Genomic DNA, 15989 nt, shown 5'->3' with positions numbered 1-15989 from the left:
TGACACACCATAAATATCACAATGGAGACACAGGAGAGTGGTGTTGTTGGCATCTGGAGCAACAAAAAAAACACACTGCTGGAGGAATGGTGCAGGCCAGGAAACTAACTGTGGGGGGAATGGGCAATCGATGTATCAGGTGGAGATCCTTACTTACGACAGGTCCAGATGAAGAGACACAACCCAAAATGTTGACCCAAAACCCATTCCCTCCATAGATATGACCTAGCCTGCACTGCTCCTGTATTTATTTGTTTTTGGTCACTAGTATCACAGCCCTGCAGGCACTGCCTCATTTCAGACTAACAAATGCAATCCTGAAATATTACTAAATGTTAAGAAAATACATGTGCTGGAAATCAGAACTAACAGCTGAAAAAGGTGGAAAGATGTTATGGGTGAGGTGACGTCTATGGGAAGGGAAACAAAATTAACATTTCCTGACAGAACCCTTTCATCACAAGTATTAATTTCTTATTTATCAATAAATTGTTTTAATTGTAAATTTAATTTCAATTTCATAGGAAAGAGATATTAATTTCTCTGGAAGTACAGTAATGTAGATAGTCAGTGGCTAACCAGTGAGATTTCATTGTTTACATTGGCCTTTGATTTTGAAGTTTGATTTGAAACCTATGTCTGAGATTCACATTTGTTCCCAGCTTATCTTCCGTTCTTCCAGACATAAGTCATGCTGACCTGGCTCCTGCAGCTGCTTTGTCAAATGATAAAACAACACGAGATCCCCAGCGAGCTGTGAATAATTATGAAGTACTGTAATGATGTTGCCACAATGTATTATAATGTCTCTTTTTAATCATTGTAAAAAAAAAATCTAATCTTCTAAAGAATGAACAGTGGGTGAAGGAATGCAAGATATTCATGGAAGACAGACACAAAATGCTGGAGTAACTCAGCGGGGCAGGCAGCATCTCTGGAGAGACGGAACAGGTGACATTTCAGGTCGAGACCCTTCTTCAGACTCGTCTGAAGAGCCAAGAGTGCTTAATTGTCATATGTACCGAAATGGGACAATGAAATAGAAACCATATTGTAAGTCTCATCTTTCAATTACCCAGGATGGAGAGGGGAGAAGGTTGAAGGAACCTTTGGTGATGGAGGGTTAATTGAAGAGAAGTTTAGTGGGAATCCAAAAATGGAACAAGAGGTCAGAGAGAAGAGATGTAAAAGATTAGAGGGAGAAATCTGAAAAATAAATGAAGGAGGGATGTGGTCGGAGAGCGCAGTGGTGAAGAGGGTAGTGGATGTACAATGGGCTGGGGGCAGGTAGGATACAGTAGGTGGGAGACCTGGGGATTGAGCAGATGCTGATGGCATTGGAAGGAAGCAAAATCAAATGGAAGTGAAGGGAGCAAGGAATGCGCTTGGAAAAAAATATCTTTGGGAAGAAACGCAAGCTTCCAAAATCTTCAGTCACATTCCCCTTACATATCTTTGTGTGGCTTTGGGCCACTTTAAGTAACAAAAATATAGGTTTTAATCTACTGGGAAAGGACGGCATGGTGGTGCACCAGTAGAGCTGCTGCCTTACAGCGACAGAGACCAGGGTTTGATCCTGACTACGGGTGGTGTCTGTACAGAGTTTGTACATTCTCCCGGGAGCTGCGTAGGTTTTCTCCGAGTGCTCCGATTTCCTCCCACACTCCAAAGATGTACAGGTTTGTAGATTAATTGGCTTGGTATAATTGTAAATTGTCCCTAGTGTGTGTAGGATAGTGTAAGTGTGAGGGTTACACTGGTCGGTGCGGACTCAGTGGGACGAAGAGCCTGTTTCTGCGCTGTATCTCGAAACTAAACTATACTAATCTAAAGCTAAACTAGAATGTTCAAGACCAATATCTTGACAGTGAAGTTCTTCATGTGTCATCTACCCATTGCCATCATTGTGGGTAGTCAGCAGCCTCTGTGCATATGCACACTGTACACATGGAAGGTACCTCATAAAACTATCAGCGGGTGAGGCAGCATCTATGGAGCGAAGGAAATAGGCAACGTTTCGGGTCGAGACCCTTCTTCAAACTGAATTACGGTCTCGACACAAAACGTTGCCTATTTACGTTTGCTCCATAGATGCTGCCTCACCCGTTGAGTTTCTCCAGCATTTTTGTCTACCTTCAATTTTCCAGCATCTGCAGTTCCTTCTTAAACAGCTCTAGATTTGAAATCCCTCTCATAATAATTCCTTTCATAAATTGCCCACAAATTGGCTCCTGGGACCTAGTTAATGGGCTTCCTACAGTTATCGCCATGCCAACTATCTACTACCCATAAATAAGCTAAATATAGGACACAACAATTTCTTAGGTACCCCAGAGACATGTGTGCAAGCATTGTAGGATTAGAATTCCCAGAACTTAATCTGCCATTCTGGTGCCAAGTAATGGCGTGTGATGTTTGCAGCTTCCCAGTACAAGCACGTTGACCAGCAAGATCGGGATGCATGAAGCAGGTTGGTACTTGTTACTTATGATGGTCCTTGCAGTCAATACCCTCACTCCTCCAAACACAGTGTAAACGGGCAATGGGAACATTGACAGATTCTTTGACAGTATAATGTCCATTGCTGTCTAACCTTGGACTTGGCCCTCATGGCATATTCCATCTTTGATCCTGGTCTGGTGACCCACTGCATGGATGACACCAGAAATACCACTGAGGCATCATTTGTTCCATCATTCTCAGTGCCAAATGTCAGAACTATTTGACTGCTCTACCCCTGTAGCGACTGGCAGAAGAGGGTAGAGGAAAGGCACTGGGTAGGTAACTGAAAGCTAAGGATAGGGACACAGTTGGGAAAGTACAACTTTACAATAATTTGCAGTCCTGTGCACAGTTCCGCTCATCACTCGATAAGAAGGATGTGATTGACTGGAGAGGGTGCTGAGCACATTTATCACAATGTTGCCTTGGCTGGAAGTTTCAACCAAGAGGTGGGGATTAGGCAGGCTGGGTTTATTGTCCTTGGTTTGAGGAAATTGAGGAGGGATCTGATTGAGAAATACAAAACTATGAGGGGGTTCATCAGCTGGATAATTAGATATGTTTCCCCTTAACATTTCCTGCTGAAATATGTCCCTTTCGAGACATCGAAAGTCAAAGGCCAGTGGTTTAAAATGAGGCGTGGGAGGTTCTGAGGAGAGCATCCAGTTGATGGTTGCAATAGGGAATGGACTGCCTGAGGAAGTGGATGAGGTCAGAATTTTTAACAATTATCTGGACAAGAACATTTGATTGCTGGGGCATGGAAAGCCTCGTGGCTAATGCTGGATATGATTAGATAGTTGATTAAGGGTTAACATGGACATTGTGGGCTGAATAACCTGTTTCTGTGCTCTGTGCACCTTTCTTTTCTCCTTTGGTCTCCCCTTACATCGACCAACTGTTCTGCGACCTGTATTCAGAAGGTATTTGCCTGCACAATTCCTGGCTGGGCTATTTTTAATCAGTGCAATTGTAGAGGTACAAGTATTTAGGACGAAGACCAAAAATGTCCTGATCCCCATGTAGTGAGTCTCCCATTCCAACCGCACCAACACAGGAGTGATGAGTTGGGGAATTTAAGCATCTTGTCCATGTGAAGCTAATAATCCAATATAATCCTTGGCAGATTGACGAGGAACTGATGGAAGGGTTCTGGGAAGGATGTTACATGTCCACAATCTGATGGTGTGACTCAGACAGTGTGAAGTTTAGAAATAGAGGTTAACGTTTGCAAAACCAAAAATAGCAGATGACTCCTCTGCAGAGAACACTAAGTGCTGGAGTAACTCGGCAGGTCAGGCAGCATCTCTGGAGGACATCGACTGCTCTGTGAAATCACACTGCTGTAATGTTAGGTCCATGGCAGCCAAGGGGAGGAGTGATGGCCGCCAGTGGAGTTGAGATCAGTACAAGTCCTCCCCAGGTCGCGGTGAGATCTGTTCCTGACAACGGTCCGTAACCCAAATAGTTTTGCAAGTCGGAAATGCGGCCGCAAACCGAGTTCCCACATGGCACGAGTTGGCTGCAGCCCCACAGCAGCCAGCAAATCCCTCCCGCCCAGCTCCCAAACACTCATCTGTATGTGCGGGCTGTACACAGGTCGGGCTTTCAGAAGCTGGAGAATACGAAGCTGGGTATTCGTATTCATATTGCGGATGACACTAAGCTGGGGGGCAGTGTTAGCTGTGAGGAGGATGCTAGGAGGCTGCAAGGTGACTTGGATAGGCTGGTTGAGTGGGCAAATGCATGGCAGATGCAGGATAATGTGGATAAATGTGAAGTTATCCACTTTGGTGGCAAAAACAGGAAAGTAGACTATTATCTAAATGGTGGCCGATTAGGAAAAGGGGAGATGCACCAAGACCTGGGTGTCATGGTACACCAGTCATTGAAAGTTGGCATGCAGGTGCAGCAGGCAGTGAAGAAAGTGAATGATATGTTAGCATTCATAGCAAAAGGATTTGAGTATAGGAGCAGGAAGCTTCTACTGCAGTTGTACAGGGTCTTGGTGAGACCACTCCTGGAGTATTGCATACAGTTTTGGTCTCCAAATCTGAGGAAAGACATTCTTGCCATAGAGGGAGTACAGAGAAGGTTCACCAGACTGATTCCTGGGATGTCAGGACTTTCATATGAAGAAAGACTGGATAGACTCGGCTTGTACTCGCTAGAATTTAGAAGATTGAGGGGGGATCTTATAGAAACTTACAAAATTCTTAAGGGGTTGGACAGGCTAGATGCAGGAAGATTGTTCCCGATGTTGGGCCTGTCCAGGACAAGGGGTTACAGTTCAAGGATAAAGGGGAAATCCTTTAGGACTGAGATGAGAAAAAAAAAATTCACACAGAGAGTGGTGGATCTCTGGAACTCTCTGCCACAGAAGGTAGTTGAGGCCAATTCATTGGCTATATTTAAGAGGGAGTTAAATGTGGCCCTTGTGGCTAAAGGGATCAGGGGGTATGGAGAGAAGGCAGGTATAGGATACTGAGTTGGATGATCGGCCATGATCATATTGAATGGTGGTGCAGGCTCGAAGGACCGAATGGTCTACTCCTGCACCTATTTTCTATTTTTCTATACCTGTAGATACATAAAGTTGGACAGATTTGATCATAGTATGTTGAGTTGGATAATGGGCCTGTTTCCGTGCTGCATAACTTTAGCTCTTTGTGACTGTATGTATCAAACCGTCAGCCTACGTGATTTTATAACATTAGAAGATTATGGAAGATAAATATTTTTAATGCATCCTGGAGCTTTAAACTAGACCATTCCTGTCCCATGTTGCTGCCCTCTCCCAGTATCATATACATCATACATTATAAATACATCATAGTTGATTTTCATTTCCTTTGAAGGAAACTATGAGAGGTGTATATTGGGAAGCAAGTTTAAAATTTCATGCCATGCAATCTGACTGAGACATAGTGTAGCTGTCTCACACACACTTGTATTTATGTGCATCCAAATGAATGTGTGTCTTATGTGCAGCATGATGTATCCCTTTATATTAATAATGGTAATTTAACACAGGTCAGGCAACAATCAAAAGACTAAGGGAAATCTAGAAACAAAGAACTGCAGATGTTGGTTCATACCAAATCCATGACTTGCTTGCTGGGCATTGCGGGCTCTTGATCTAGGACAGTGTCGGACTTGTTTACAGGGCCGTGTACCTCGGACAATGTAGGACCTGTTTGCTGGTCACTACCTAGAAGAGTGTAGGACTTGTTTACACGGCAATATATTGGCATTGGTCATGAGTCAATACCAGGCATATTCAATTGAGAATACAGCAAGTTTACCTTGGCAATGGGAGTCTGGGATTGGCATCAGACGTTGGCCAAATGTAGAAAGAAACACAGTGCAGGTTTAAATCACACTCAGAACATTTTGTTGACTGGCACAAATCTAACTTATTCCAGATTTTTAATCGGCGACAGCAACAAGCCAGTAAGACAACAGCCTTGATCCTAAATCTGTTGGCTGATCAGCTAAATCATGGCTTTCTGAACATGGGTTAACAGTTCTCCCTACATTCTGTGGATTACTTGTTCCATTTGGGGGGCACAGTGGCGCAGCGGTAGAGTTGCTGCCTTACAGTGCCAGAGGCCCGGGTTTGATCCTGACTACGGGTGCTGTCTATACGTACAGCCCCTTGACCATGTGGGTTTTCTCCGGGTGCTCCGGTTTCCTCCCACACTCCAAAGACGTACAAGTTTGTAGGCTGATTGGTGTGATAAAATCGTAAATTGTCCCTAGTGTATGTAGTGTGCGGGGATGTGTTAGTGTGCGGGGATCGCTGGTGGGCCGGAAAGGCCTGTTTCCGTGCTGTATCTCTAAACTAAACTAAACTGAAATAAACTAAATCAGAACAAATATTCTAGTGCAATAGTGCATCTTTTCACTTCATCAGCAGCGTCCCGTTCCACATGTGTTTGTTATAGGCACAGCAGGTTTCAGTACATCCCCATCAGCACGTCTACATTATGGGACCGGGAAAACATAAAAAAGCACAGCACAGGAACAGGCCCTTTGGCCCATAATGTCCGTGCCGAACATGATGGCGAGTTAAACTAATCTCTTCTGCCTGCACGTGATCCATTTCCCTCCATCCCTTGCATATCCATCACCAAATCAATACGTTGAGAGGAAGACTGACTGTCGATGAGTAATATGAAATAAATAAAATCCTTAAAATTTAACAACGTTCTTTATTCATGTGTCTGTGCTGTCTAAGCTGGTGTGTTTCATTCACCTTTTGAGAAGGAGTTGGTGAGCCTCAATCCTCGACAAAAGCAGATGCTTAGAGCATTGTTTAACAAGGGATTCTCAGTTTTGAACCGTTGATGTTGTTGAGGAAAGGGAAAGAGCTACTGCGTTACACATAGTAACTTTCACTCTCTGCACTGATGGTATCTGGGGAGAGATTGACCATGTAAGGAAGTGAATGCAATGTGAATCAAGTGGGCTACATGGTTCTGAATGGTGTCAACTTTATTGATTGTTTTTGGAGCTGTGCTCATTTAAACAAGTGGATGGTGGACTGTTGCACTCTTACGTGTGACATGTGATGGAAAAAGCTTTGCAGAGTTAAGGCATAAATCACTGGGTGCACTAAGTGCAGGCCAAATATTTAATGTACTTGGTTCAGCTAAATTTGAAGATTATTGCAACCACATGGGAAAAAAAGACACAAAGTGCTGGAGTAACTCCACTAACATTTTGGGTCAGAAACGTGACCTATGCTGTTGACCCACTGAGTTACTACAGCACTTTGTGTCTTTTTTAGTAAACCAGCATCTGCAGTTCCTTGTGTCTGTAACCCCTGGGATTTTGATGGTGGGAGTTCTACTTATGATTCTCATGTGTACCGTGTTACAATAAAAAGCTTTTCATTGCATGCTTTCCAGTCAGTGAAAAAACTATATCTAATTACATTCAAGCCATCCACAATGTACATTAGATAAAGGTATATTGTTTAGTGCAAGATAAAGCCTAATAAATTTGATTAAAGATATTTTAAAAGTCTCCAATGAGGTAGATGGGAGGTCAGGACCCTCTCTAGTTGGTGAGAGGATGGTTCAGTTGCCTGATAACAGCTGGGACGAAACTGTCCCTGAACTTGGTGGGATGCATTTTCAACCTGTAATTCTTGCCTCATGGGAGAGGGGAGAAGAGGGAGTGACTGGGACGAGACTGGTCCTTCATTATGCTGGCGGCTTTGCCGAGGCAGGAGGTGTAGATGGAGTCCATGGAAGGGAGGTTTGTTTGAGTCATGGTTTGGGCTACCTCCAGAACACTCTGTAATTTATTGTGGTCTTGGATGGAGTTGGTCCCAAACCATACCGTGATGCATCCCATTATAATGCTCTCTACGTCGCATCGGTAGAAGTGGGTGTGGGTTGTTGGGGACATGCCAAGCTTCCTAAGCCATCTAAGGATGTAGGGGCATTGGTGTGCTTTCTTGGCCTTTGCTTCAATGTGGTTGATCCAGGATACATTTCTGGAGATATTTATTCTTAAGAACTCAAAGCTTTTGACCAATTCTACATCAGCACCGTCAATGCATACTGGGGTGTGTGTACCACTTCACTTTCTGTAGTCTGAATATTACTGCTACTGTTCGATAATAATGCCTACTATTTGATAACTGTAATGTTATTGAATGGCGAAGGGTGTGGTTCATCTCCCTTGTTTGAGATGGTCATTATCTAGCACTTGTATCGACCCTTGTACATACTGTCCAAACCAGGAGAAGGGATAGGCCACTTAAGACTGATTTGCAGTTCAACATGATTATGGCTGATCTGAACCTCAGGCCATATTCTCGCCAACCACCAAACCCCACCTCCCCACCTCACATTTTAATCATTGACATTTTTTATCTACCTCTGCCTTGAAAACACCCGAAGGCTGAATCCACTGCCCTTTGAGGAAGAGCGTTACAAAAAATTGCCTTGTCACTGCTTTAGGTGGGAGACCGCTGTTTCCCTACTCTTCCACAAGCGAAAACATTCCTTTCCTGATTGAGACCAGATCAAGACTGCAAGAACCTTACTTTCAATCAACTTACCCCTCACTTTCCTGTGGTCCTGTGCAGACAAAGCTAGCCATGGCCTCTCCTCCGGGGCATCCCACCCATTCTGAATTAAGAATGATGTATTTTGTTGCTGGTGAAGGTCCATGCAACGTGGAATTGCAGTCACATTAAACAATAATGAATGATAAAATAATTACTGGAAATTAGCAGTTATCAGATGATAATGGGAACAATATGAGTGTCAGACTATGATAAAACAGTACAGACTTCATACCAGCACTGACATGTGTTGTTCGTTCCAGTCATCTGTGCAACATCTTACTGTATGTATTAAAAGAATTTAAGTAAAATTAATGTCAAAAGTGTAGGTGGCAATTGGTAACTCCTTCTCGAGTCTTAAGTGTATTCAATTATGTTTTGGACCAACCAGACATGTTTCCCATAGTGATAGCTCTTCACAGCAGGTCTCTCTGATATCACCATGGCGACTGTGGAGAGTTTACAGCAAAGGGTTTGATAACATATATAGTTAATGAATATGCTTCAATGTGAGCACTCCTGTTGTACTTATGAGGCAATCTGAAATGTTTCAACACTTGGACAGCATCAGTTACAATTGCTGGTAACAGGGAAGAGAGCTTGTCAAGGTTTCTTCCACCCAAACCACCCCTCCTTGCCAAAGGTCGGATAAAGAGAGCAGGTGTGAATACCACCAGCTCAGGCCCCTCTGAGTTATGCAAGTCCTGGCTGTTCCCTCATCATTGTTGAGAATGAATCCTGAACTGCTTCCTAAAGCACCACAGACTTTCCTTCACCCACAGCTTACAGCAGTTCATGAAGGTGGCATCTCACAACATTCTCGAAGGTCATGGTTAATTTAGTTTAGTTTAGAATTGTCACGTGTACAGTGAAAATGATTTTATTGCAATTCTATCCAGTCAATAAAAAGACTGGTCCGAAGAAGGGTCTCAACCGGAAATGTCACCTATTCCTTTAATTGTCCTCAGAATTTGAGATCCTCAAAGCCTGGTGCCATCTCTCTCCAGAGATGCTACCTGACCTGCTGAGCTACTCCAGCATTTGTGTCTATCTTCAACTAAAAGACTACACATGGTTACAACCAAGCCGTCCACAGTGTACAGACGCAGGATAAAGGGAATATCAATTAGTGCAAGATAAAATCTGATAAAGTTCGATTAAAGATAGTTCAAAGGTCTCTGGAAACCTGAGGGAGAGTTTGGTGTTTTGGCACCAGGCTATAAAATTACTGGTGACATCCACATCCACATCCTGGGAGCGAAGGAGAAAAACAAATATAGTACCTAAACATTACTGAAGTTCCAAAACATCGACCTGGTCCACTTGATCTAACACTAACTTCACCTCTCTTGATAGGACATCTTTGACCTATCTACAATCTTCCTTCTTTCAGTCTAAAAATGTGAGTTTTCTGATAATGCTGATGATATTTGCCTGAAATGAGGATAACATAAAGTGCTGGAGGAACTCATCTGGCCAGGCAGCATCTGTGGAGGGAAATGAACAATTTATATTTTGTCGAGATCCTTTTTCAGACGAATATAAATCTCCCATAAATTAGCCATCTCTTTTCTTCAGATGGCTTGACCTGCCTGACCTGCTGAGTTACTCCAGCGCTTTGTGTCTATCTTTGGTATTAACCAGCATCTACAGTTCCTTCCTGCACATAAATCTGCCTGATCTGAGTATGAATTCCATAAATATAGCAGTGCCGTCTAATGTGCTATAGAAAAGCCACTCGATGGGCAGAGAAAGCAACTGAATGTTGATATGCAACCTCATCAAAGTTAGTTTCTCGGTATTAAATTATTATTTATATGTAATACTCATAATTGATTTGTTAATTTTATGTAGATTAGCACACAAGTCCTGAGGATGTGATTTTTCTTCTCACTTGACCAGTTTCATCGGGCCTGGGCACATGTTCATGACCTAAAGGCATCCTGGAGCATACCCTGTGTGGATATGTTACTCAGTCATATAGATCAGAAACCGCCAACCCTGCTGTCATTTGCATTCCACACATCCAGGCTTAAAACAAGAACCTACTAATTAAAAACTATCTTGAAGGATTCTTCCTTCATATTCCACAGCTGTTTCAACAAACGATTGGGAAATTGAACTCTTTTATTCTTTCTCTTTAATTCAAATATTTATCTGCCAACGAGTGCCTGTGAATTCAAAGCATTCTTGGGCAGCAATTGTCCACTTGTTTGTGAACACAGAACATAAAGTCAAACTTCTGGGCACTATATGGAGTATGTGAATCATGTACATCTCAGCACAGTGATGTGCATTTCAACACAGTGTAACAACATACACCCAACATATCTCAGGAGAGCGGGTGCACCGATGTATTCCTGAACACAGTGATAGGTATCTGAACACATATCTTACACTTCAACACTTTCATACATGGGACATAATTCAACATAGTGATCATACATGCATTTCAACACAAATTTTAGCTGTCAAGATAGTGATACGTAAGTTAATAATGGCATTTGCATTTGGTCGGAGAGGTGGATCTTAATTGATGCCTCTTTTAATGACAAGATAATGCACTCCAGATATATCAGGTTGGGGATCTTCATTTCTCAGCTAATATTCATCTTGAATCAGATTCAGATTCAGGGATAGTTTCTTCCCAGCTGTTATCAGGAACTGAACCATTCTACCAACAACCTGAGCTACTATGTACTTCATTGAAAACTCTCGGACTATCTTTGATCGGAATTTACCTCACTTTATCTTGCACTAAATGTTATTCCCTTTATCTTGTATCTGTAAACTGTGGCTGGCTCGATTGTAATCATGTATTGTCTTTCCGCTGACTGGTTAGAACGCAACAAAAGATTTTCACTGTACCGCAGTATAATTGACAATAAACTAAATTCAAAATCATATTGAGCACCTGTAATATGAAAGGCTTTATGGTTTATACCTTTTAGATGTTTCTTCAGGGTCATTTCATATTTTGTGCAAATTGTTCCCACTTATGAATGACCATGTTGCATGACTGGGATGCTTTAAACAGCTTTATCTTTCTTTTGATGTCCATCGTTAGGTGACCTCCAACCCATCAAGGCATCCAAGATGGTCTTCAGGATTCATTCACGCCATGTTACCAGACAGGTACAGCTGTGCTTTCAAGAATCAATAATTGGCATGTCAGCTATTTATGAATTTCCGCATCAAAAATCTTGCCCTGCCATCTGGCTTTGTTAATTGTGTTAAACAAGAGTAGGTGAAAATGAATCAGGTGGTTCACCGCTGTTCTCATTATGCAGGGCACTGTGCCAGTTTAACCATTCCACCTACGCCAGGGGATGAGAACAGATGACTCCTTTTGGACCACGAGGAGCAATTTATTAAATCAGTGCCATTCAAACACATCTATTTCTTTGGTAGGTGTTAATAGTTATAGAAATACTGCTTAAAAAATCTTAACTGGAACTGAGGAGAAGTTTCCTAAGGGTGCTATTTCAAGTCAAGTGTAATTGGTTTCTCGTTTGCTTGTTGATACAATTTGCTGGGAATAGGAAATGTGTTAAACTCCCTCAGCACCTTTCCTGCAGATTAATAGGAGAGGCTGCAGTGATCTGGCACGTAGTTATTTAAGGCAAGACACTAAATATCTGGTGAGTTTATGACAAGTGTTTGTTTACCCTGTCCACACAGAGTCAAGTGTCAACATAATGTTATTTTTCATTTAGCCAACAAAGACATCTGGAATAAATACCATAATAGAATTTAACAAGACTTTTGAGACTAATCACTGCTCCCAAAGATCCACCCCAGAGATGATTTGCATGGGCCGATGGATGTTTAGTACAAGGGCCCATCAATAGAGCATAATGCCCCTGTCCCACTTAGGAAACCTGAACAGAAACCTCTGGAGACTTTGCGCCCCACACAAGGTTTTCGTGCGGTTCCCGGAGGTTTTTGTCAGTCTCCCTACCTGCTTCCACTACCTGCAACCACCAGCAACCACCTGCAACCTCCGGGAACCGCACGGAAACCTTGGGTGGGGCGCAAAGTCTCCAGAGGTTTCCGTTCAGGTTTCCTAAGTGGGACAGGGCCAAAATAAATGCAGGTAAACCTGATCAGTCCCAGGACTGGGTTGTTCCAGGAGATTGAAGGAGGGATAAGGGAGGGCCACAGATCAGAAGGAATCAGCAGGGTTCGGGGGTGGGGGGGGATCAAGGTTTTTCTGAAGTCTGCTGTGTGTAGGAAGATGAGCTTGTTTTGGATGTTGGTGGAGTGGTATTGGTTTGCTAGTTTGGAGTCTGTTTAATGGGCACAGGGTAGATGTGGACGTAAGGAGAGTGATTTGAGAATGCCAGGAGTGTTGGTGCTCAGTGTTTGGAAGGTCAACTTCACGGGCATGAGGGCTTGGAATGGAGGCTGGTGACATGGGTGAGGTTAGACACAAAATGCCGACGTAACTCAGCAGGGCAGGCAGCATCTCTGGACAGAAGGAATGGGTGACGTTTCGGGTCGAGACCCTTCTTCAGACTGTGCGTCGAGGGAGTTAGAGAGATAAGGAAGTGTAAGGTTCCTGGTGGAGTCAGGAGATTGTAAGGTGGAGGGGTGAAGGGCTGTTGACGTCAGGTGGGTATCAAGAGATGGTGCCAGTCATTCTAGGATTAGGTGGAGGTGGGGGTGAGGAGGCTGGTGTTTGCTGAAGGGCAGCATGGAAACCGTACCCATTGAGTCACACTGGCAGCCTGCTTCTCTATAAATGGGCACCATCAAAGGTTAGATGGAAATGGCATTCAGAGTGTGTTGCATGCATTTGGAAGTCCCTGTGTGGGCTGCAATAGTCACAACTCTTTTCCAGACACATTAGTGGCATTTGTGCTACCCATCTGACCATCAGTATTGAAGAAGGGTCCCAACCTGAAACTTGGCTAATTCCATGACCTTCAGAGATGCTGCTGGACCTGCTGAGTTAATCCAGCACTTTGTGACCGACCATCAGTACTGATGGTGCAGGGAGCAGCAGGAAGAAAAAATACATCCTATTATGTAACTTTCACCAAGTTCCTCATTTTCAGTTATGGTTTATTATCATAGAAATTATCCCTCATGTCTCACAATGGTATCAGAATTCTTGGACATATCTAAATATGTTGTACGCACAACATGACGGGCCAACATTTTTCATGTGCTGAATATGAATATGAAGCCATGAAAGCTACATGGGTTAGCTTCTATGGAATAATGAAACACCTATTAGAACCTATCCCTAAAAACGTTGAGTCGTCACTTAGAGATAAGGCTATACAGCACAGAAACTGGTCCTTCGGCCCACCTTGTCCATGCTGGCCATGTTGGCATTCTAGACTGTTCTCATTTACCTGTATTTGGCCCATAGCCTTCTCAACCCTTCCTCTTCATACATCTGTCCAAATGTATTTTGGAAGTCGTGATAGTGCCCACTTCTCCAGTTCTTCTATAATGGCCAGGGTTAACATTTGATCCGGTGCACCTTCAGATGCATTTACTATTTAAATACATTACTGAAGTTCAAGTTGTTGTTGTCATCTCCATGTTTAAGTACGGATAAACTCAAACCCTTGCTCGTGTTGATAACCATCAAATCATCCATTATTAATCAAGCCAAGATGTGTTACGTTGAGAGCAGCATTTAAAACTTTTAAATAACTCAATACATCAAACAAAGTCAAGATGTTGTCAGGACTTGAGGGCTTGAGCCATAGGGAGAATTTGGGCGGTGTGGGACTTTATTCCTTGGAGCACAGGAGGATAAGGGATGATCTTATAGAGGTGTATAAAATCATGAGGGGAATAGATAGGGTAAATGCACAGAGTCTAATACCCAGGGTAGAGAAATCAAGAACTAGAGGAAATAGGTTTAAGATGAGAAGGGAAAGATTTAATAGGAACCTGAGGGGCAACTTTTTCACAAAGAGGAAGGTGGGTATATAGAACTAGCTGTCAGAAGAGGTAGTTGAGGCAGGTACTATAACAACATTTAAAAGACATTTGGACGGGTACGTGGATAGGAAAGGTTTAGTGGGATATGGGCCAAACACGGGCAAGTGGGACTCGTGTAAATGAAGCATCTTGGTTGGCATGAGCAAGTAGGACCAAAGGGCCTGTTTCTGCGCTGTATATGACTGACTCTAATTGCTGCAGGAACGTAGCGGATCAGGCAGCATCTGTGGATGGAATAAATAGATACTATTTTGGGTCGGGACCCTTCTTCGGTCTGAAGTACCTCAGTAAAATGGAGCACCTTGTCCCAAGTCCTGGGACCTGGAGACGGGAGATTTGATGCCAATGGTGGCACCCAAGGACGAGGTCTGCACTAACACTCTGACCTCCAGCGTGTGGAAATCACAAACTTGGCAGCAGCTGATATGGTAGAAGATTTGTTTAGAATTGAAGAAATTTGCCAGAAATTCCAAGCAATTGCTCTTTAAAATAGATATTTGTTATTCTGTTAAATATTTTCAGCCCAGACCATCACACAAACCAAACTCCATTCCATCGACTCCACTTACACTTCACATTGCCTCGGAAGGGCCAGCAGCATAATCAAGGACAAGTTGCACCCCGGCCACTCCCTCTTCTTCCCTCTCCCATCGGTAAAGGGTGTAGAAGTGTGAAAACGCACACCACCAGATTCAGGGATAGTTTCTTCCCAACTGTTATCAGGCAACTGAACCATCCTACGATCAACTAGAGAGTGGTCCTGATTTACTATCTCCTTCATTGGAGTTCTTTGATCAGACTTTACTGGCTTTACCTTGCACTAAGCATTATTCATGTTATTCCCTTTATTGTGTATCTGTACGCTGTGGATGACTCGATTGTAATCATCTATTGTCTTTTCGCTGACTGGTTAGCATGCACGAAAAGCTTTTCACTGTACCTTTGTACACATGACAATAAACTAAACTCAATATTCTGTTACTATTCCTGTTGTCATCCATTGCACCCAGTAAGTGGTGCTAAACTTTCCACCCTAAAATGCCCGCGGTACATTCACACCCATCATCCATGGGCTTTGACAAATCAGCTGATATGTTGCAGCTGGCAGTGAGCGACATTCCATCTCAGTGTTCCGTGCACTTTGAATCTAGTTCAACTCCCAACCTCATTACTGTGCTCCCGAAGCATGCCGTCTCTGAACACTGGAAGCTGATCAAACCTGATGTGTGCAGTCTGCTTTCTGAACTAGTCCTGTACACTGTGTTCTTACACTTAATTAATTCACCAGAACACCCTGTGAATGAATGGGGACTGTGGTTCAGGTGAGGGTGCATCTTCCAGCCAGTTCATTATGTGCTTGCCGGGGCAGATTTAGTAGTTGCGTTGTTTTGGAGAGAGGTTTTAGCGGTCCACACTGAATCGGTGTTTTGTGTGATGCAAG

The 15989-nt window shown here is 43.2% G+C and overlaps 1 protein-coding gene across 1 annotated transcript in view; it reads left to right on the top strand.

Moving 5' to 3' along the window:
• The window catches only part of LOC129708036 (potassium voltage-gated channel subfamily A member 3-like), a 109342-nt gene that overhangs the window by 77173 nt on the left and 16180 nt on the right, over window positions 1-15989 (top strand). The window contains exon 3 of the mRNA XM_055653578.1: window positions 11652-11719. The gene's annotated coding sequence lies outside the window, so the exon portion shown is untranslated. The remainder of the gene's footprint in view (window positions 1-11651; window positions 11720-15989) is intronic.

Source organism: Leucoraja erinacea, chromosome 22 (assembly GCF_028641065.1).
Source record: "Leucoraja erinacea ecotype New England chromosome 22, Leri_hhj_1, whole genome shotgun sequence".
Taxonomy (NCBI): Eukaryota; Metazoa; Chordata; class Chondrichthyes; order Rajiformes; family Rajidae; genus Leucoraja; species Leucoraja erinaceus.
Note: the sequence above shows the minus strand (reverse complement) of the source record. Positions and strands in the feature narration are given on the sequence as shown.